General features: G+C 44.9%; 1 non-coding gene across 1 annotated transcript; it reads left to right on the forward strand.

The window, feature by feature from the left end:
• Positions 1–5,541: 5,541 nt before the first annotated feature.
• TRNAT-CGU (transfer RNA threonine (anticodon CGU)) lies at positions 5,542–5,613 on the forward strand. The gene has a single exon. It is a non-coding gene; the product is annotated as a tRNA-Thr (tRNA).
• The last annotated feature ends 1,152 nt before the right edge of the window (positions 5,614–6,765 follow it).

Below are 6,765 nucleotides of genomic sequence, written 5' to 3' on the forward strand. Positions count from 1 at the left end.
TACCACTGACTAACAGTTCCACCACCTCTGCCACTGACTAACTATTCCACCACCTCTGCCACTGACTAACAGTTCCACCACCTCTGCCACTGACTAACTATTCCACCACCTCTGCCACTGACTAACAGTTCCACCACCTCTACCACTGACTAACTATTCCACCACCTCTGCCACTGACTAACAGTTCCACCACCTCTGCCACTGACTAACAGTTCCACCACCTCTGCCACTGACTAACAGTTCCACCACCTCTGCCACTGACTAACAGTTCCACCACCTCTGCCACTGACTAACTGTTCCACCACCTCTGCCACTGACTAACAGTTCCACCACCTCTGCCACTGACTAACAGTTCCACCACCTCTGCCACTGACTAACAGTTCCACCACCTCTGCCACTGACTAACAGTTCCACCACCTCTGCCACTGACTAACAGTTCCACCACCTCTGCCACTGACTAACTATTCCACCACCTCTGCCACTGACTAACTATTCCACCACCTCTGCCACTGACTAACTATTCCACCACCTCTGCCACTGACTAACTATTCCACCACCTCTGCCACTGACTAACTATTCCACCACTTCTGCCACTGACTAACAGTTCCACCACCTCTGCCACTGACTAACAGTTCCACCACCTCTGCCACTGACTAACAGTTCCACCACCTCTGCCACTGACTAACAGTTCCACCACCTCTGCCACTGACTAACAGTTCCACCACCTCTGCCACTGACTAACTATTCCACCACCTCTGCCACTGACTAACAGTTCCACCACCTCTGCCACTGACTAACAGTTCCACCACCTCTGCCACTGACTAACAGTTCCACCACCTCTGCCACTGACTAACAGTTCCACCACCTCTGCCACTGACTAACAGTTCCACCACCTCTGCCACTGACTAACAGTTCCACCACCTCTGCCACTGACTAACAGTTCCACCACCTCTGCCACTGACTAACAGTTCCACCACCTCTACCACTGACTAACAGTTCCACCACCTCTGCCACTGACTAACAGTTCCACCACATCTACCACTGACTAACAGTTCCACCACCTCTACCACTGACTAACAGTTCCACCACCTCTGCCACTGACTAACAGTTCCACCACCTCTACCACTGACTAACAGTTCCACCACCTCTGCCACTGACTAACTATTCCACCACCTCTGCCACTGACTAACAGTTCCACCACCTCTGCCACTGACTAACAGTTCCACCACCTCTGCCACTGACTAACAGTTCCACCACCTCTGCCACTGACTAACTATTCCACCACCTCTGCCACTGACTAACAGTTCCACCACCTCTGCCACTGACTAACAGTTCCACCACCTCTGCCACTGACTAACAGTTCCACCACCTCTGCCACTGACTAACAGTTCCACCACCTCTGCCACTGACTAACAGTTCCACCACCTCTGCCACTGACTAACTATTCCACCACCTCTGCCACTGACTAACTATTCCACCACCTCTGCCACTGACTAACAGTTCCACCACCTCTGCCACTGACTAACTATTCCACCACCTCTGCCACTGACTAACAGTTCCACCACCTCTGTCACTGACTAACAGTTCCACCACCTCTGCCACTGACTAACAGTTCCACCACCTCTGCCACTGACTAACTATTCCACCACCTCTGCCACTGACTAACAGTTCCACCACCTCTGCCACTGACTAACTATTCCACCACCTCTGCCACTGCCTAACAGTTCCACCACCTCTACCACTGACTAACAGTTCCACCACCTCTGCCACTGACTAACAGTTCCACCACCTCTGCCACTGACTAACTATTCCACCACCTCTGCCACTGACTAACAGTTCCACCACCTCTGCCACTGACTAACAGTTCCACCACCTCTGCCACTGACTAACAGTTCCACCACCTCTGCCACTGACTAACAGTTCCACCACCTCTGCCACTGACTAACAGTTCCACCACCTCTGCCACTGACTAACTGTTCCACCACCTCTGCCACTGACTAACAGTTCCACCACCTCTGCCACTGACTAACAGTTCCACCACCTCTGCCACTGACTAACAGTTCCACCACCTCTTCCACTGACTAACAGTTCCACCACCTCTGCCACTGACTAACTATTCCACCACCTCTGCCACTGACTAACTATTCCACCACCTCTGCCACTGACTAACTATTCCACCACCTCTGCCACTGACTAACTATTCCACCACCTCTGCCACTGACTAACTATTCCACCACCTCTGCCACTGACTAACTGTTCCACCACCTCTGCCACTGACTAACAGTTCCACCACCTCTGCCACTGACTAACAGTTCCACCACCTCTGCCACTGACTAACAGTTCCACCACCTCTGCCACTGACTAACAGTTCCACCACCTCTGCCACTGACTAACAGTTCCACCACCTCTGCCACTGACTAACTATTCCACCACCTCTGCCACTGACTAACTATTCCACCACCTCTGCCACTGACTAACTATTCCACCACATCTGCCACTGACTAACTATTCCACCACCTCTGCCACTGACTAACTATTCCACCACCTCTGCCACTGACTAACAGTTCCACCACCTCTGCCACTGACTAACTATTCCACCACCTCTGCCACTGACTAACAGTTCCACCACCTCTGCCACTGACTAACAGTTCCACCACCTCTGCCACTGACTAACAGTTCCACCACCTCTGCCACTGACTAACTATTCCACCACCTCTGCCACTGACTAACAGTTCCACCACCTCTGCCACTGACTAACTATTCCACCACCTCTGCCACTGACTAACAGTTCCACCACCTCTGCCACTGACTAACAGTTCCACCACCTCTACCACTGACTAACAGTTCCACCACCTCTGCCACTGACTAACTATTCCACCACCTCTGCCACTGACTAACAGTTCCACCACCTCTGCCACTGACTAACAGTTCCACCACCTCTGCCACTGACTAACAGTTCCACCACCTCTACCACTGACTAACAGTTCCACCACCTCTGCCACTGACTAACTATTCCACCACCTCTGCCACTGACTAACAGTTCCACCACCTCTGCCACTGACTAACTATTCCACCACCTCTGCCACTGACTAACAGTTCCACCACCTCTACCACTGACTAACTATTCCACCACCTCTGCCACTGACTAACAGTTCCACCACCTCTGCCACTGACTAACAGTTCCACCACCTCTGCCACTGACTAACAGTTCCACCACCTCTGCCACTGACTAACAGTTCCACCACCTCTGCCACTGACTAACTGTTCCACCACCTCTGCCACTGACTAACAGTTCCACCACCTCTGCCACTGACTAACAGTTCCACCACCTCTGCCACTGACTAACAGTTCCACCACCTCTGCCACTGACTAACAGTTCCACCACCTCTGCCACTGACTAACAGTTCCACCACCTCTGCCACTGACTAACTATTCCACCACCTCTGCCACTGACTAACTATTCCACCACCTCTGCCACTGACTAACTATTCCACCACCTCTGCCACTGACTAACTATTCCACCACCTCTGCCACTGACTAACTATTCCACCACTTCTGCCACTGACTAACTATTCCACCACCTTTGCCACTGACTAACCATTCCACCACCTCTGCCACTGACTAACTATTCCACCACCTCTGCCACTGACTAACCATTCCACCACCTCTGCCACTGACTAACTATTCCACCACCTCTGCCACTGACTAACCATTCCACCACCTCTGCCACTGACTAACTATTCCACCACTTCTGCCACTGACTAACTATTCCACCACCTCTGCCACTGACTAACCATTCCACCACCTCTGCCACTGACTAACTATTCCACCACCTCTGCCACTGACTAACCATTCCACCACCTCTGCCACTTACTAACCATTCCACCACCTCTGCCACTGACTAACTATTCCACCACCTCTGCCACTGACTAACCATTCCACCACCTCTGCCACTGACTAACTATTCCACCACCTCTGCCACTGACTAACTATTCCACCACCTCTGCCACTGACTAACCATTCCACCACCTCTGCCACTGACTAACCATTCCACCACCTCTGCTGCTGACTAACCATTCCACCACCTCTGCCACTGACTAACCATTCCACCACCTCTGTCACTGTCTAACCATTCCACCACCTCTGCCATTGACTAACTATTCCACCACCCCTGCCACTGACTTACCATTCCACCACCTCTGCCACTGACTAACCTTTCAACTACCTCTGCCACTGACTAACCATTCCACCTCCTCTACCACTGACTAACCATTCCACCACCTCTGCAATTGACTATCCATTCCACCACCTCCACTCCAAAGCAAAGCTTCAGGACCAAAAGATCTCAGGCGGGAATAAGACGGGAGAATAAATAGGGATAAACGAGAGTTGTTCTGTCTTGGTATCACCACCACCATTATAGTTCGCGCTTTCCCTCACCTAACGTTATAAATCTCGAGGTATTCTATCAGTGATAATGAAGCTCTAGGTGAGTGCAGATAGTAAGAGACTTACTCCATCACGAGTTCAGCAGACGGAGGATCAAGCCTCCAGGAAAACTTGTGCTGAGTAATCCACATGGGATTTGCTCATAACATTAATAATAATATCAGCGTTGAGTACTGACAATACACCTTCATTAGATCTCAAAGTTCTTGGAAAACAAGAGTTTTGGTGATGGGCAGTTTATTTTGTTAATGTTTATTAAACAGGAAAACCAACAAATAACAACTCCATACAACTGTAAGAAACATAAATTTGAGGCAAACAACTTAAATAACATTCAGATAAAAGCTGTTAAATAATAATAAATGAATAATTTTAAGAATATCAATATTAATTTATTCTTCTATAATATACTATCAGATCAAGACAGTATTTCACACTGTTTTATTTGGACGATCATCCTTGCCTAGTATGTATGAAAGTAGACCAGAATTAATAGGCATTATGTAAATGATGAGAAAACAAAAGTTACTGTTGTATATAATCATTGAACTAAATGTGACTTTGTAAATGGCCCAAGACGGATCGAAACGTCGTTAATAGCGGGTTATTTGTGTATTGTTCCAGTCACGGTATTTTGCCTTTTTTCTTTAAGTTAGGTATGATTTCTCAGGAAGGAAAACGAGTGTTTCCTGACGCGGGTCTTATTCATGTGATGACCGCTGCTGGAGGTTTTGGTAATCTGACTGAGACCTTTCTCTGGCTTACCGGTCTAATCTTTAAAAATTCAAGATATTACTAGTCACTGAGTGCATCTGTCATCAAGTAAGATGTCAAAAAACATTAAATACTCTACACTGACACTACTGAGAGTAAGTTTCAACTGAATTTAACCTTCAGTGTTAACTTTGGATAGAAAATAGGGAATTATGTAGTAGTGCAATTTTTTCTTAAATCAGAAAATTTAACCACCTAATACCTATATTTATCTCTGACAATACTGAGTATATTCGTAAGTACAATTACACACATACATAAGTTAACATAACTTATGTTGTGAGCATGTAAGTGAGCACAGAAGTATTTATACTCAACGCCTTCTTAGCTCAGTGGTAGAGCACTGGTCTCGTAAACCAGGAGTCGTGAGTTCAATCCTCACAGGAGGCACAAGGAATGATTTTAAAGTAGATTACAGACACAGTTCAGAAGATAGGACACGAACGGCTTTGCTACCATCGTAGGAAATAAGCTATTATAAATAGCCAATTTTATATAAAGTAGTAATACCAGTGGCTGTAAACTGGAGAGCAAAAGCAGTGATTTAGACACTAGAGCCACAAATTATGTAGTACCAGTGCTTCATATCCTACCAACAAACTCATGGGGACAAAGACAGGGGTATAAGTAAAGCAACAGAGCAATAGTTAGCATCATGAAGGAAATAATAAGAGAAGCAAACCTGACCAGATCAAAGTATCTAACCATGAAATATTGAAACAGAAATGTACTGTAAACGTTGTAATTCACTGTGACTAGACTCGTGCTGATGAAGGTGATGACTGAGAACTTGCTAGAATGACAATGAGAGAACAGGAGAAACAGAAGAAGAATGAGAATGAAACTTTTGATTGGTCAGTCAGTGAGTGTTGTTATGATACTGGAACAATATCTGTCCTCGCAATAATTCTGATTACCTTCCATCTCTGAATAGTTGCACAACCCTTTAATAATAAAAATGAAAACGAAATTAAAGCAAATAAAAAAAACAAACCAAACAAAAACTAGCAAAAATAAAATAAAAAATATATTATAGAAACCAAAACACAAAAACAACAATATATATATATATATATATATATATATATATATATATATATATATATATATATATATATATATATATATATATATATATATATATATGTCGTGCCGAATAGGCAGAACTTGCGATCTTGGCTTAAATAGCAACGCTCATCTTGCCATATAGGACAAGTGAAAATTTGTGTATGCAATAATTTCGCCAAAATCATTCTGAACCTAACGAAAAAAATATATTTCACTGTGTTTGTTTAGTATTAAATTATTGTAAACAAATCTAAAATATATTTGGTTAGGTTAGGCTAAAATAAATTGCGCTTGTTATAATAAGGTTAGGTAAGTTTTCTAAGTTCCTTTTGGTGCAAAATTATAAATTTTTACATCAACATTAATGAAAAAAAATATATCTTTAAACGCATAAGAGAAAATTTTAGAAAAGACTTAATTTTAAATGAGTTCTTGTTAATTGACCAGTTTTACATATTCGGCACGACATATATA

This window comes from Cherax quadricarinatus, chromosome 10 (assembly GCF_038502225.1).
Source record: "Cherax quadricarinatus isolate ZL_2023a chromosome 10, ASM3850222v1, whole genome shotgun sequence".
Lineage (NCBI taxonomy): Eukaryota > Metazoa > Arthropoda > Malacostraca > Decapoda > Parastacidae > Cherax > Cherax quadricarinatus.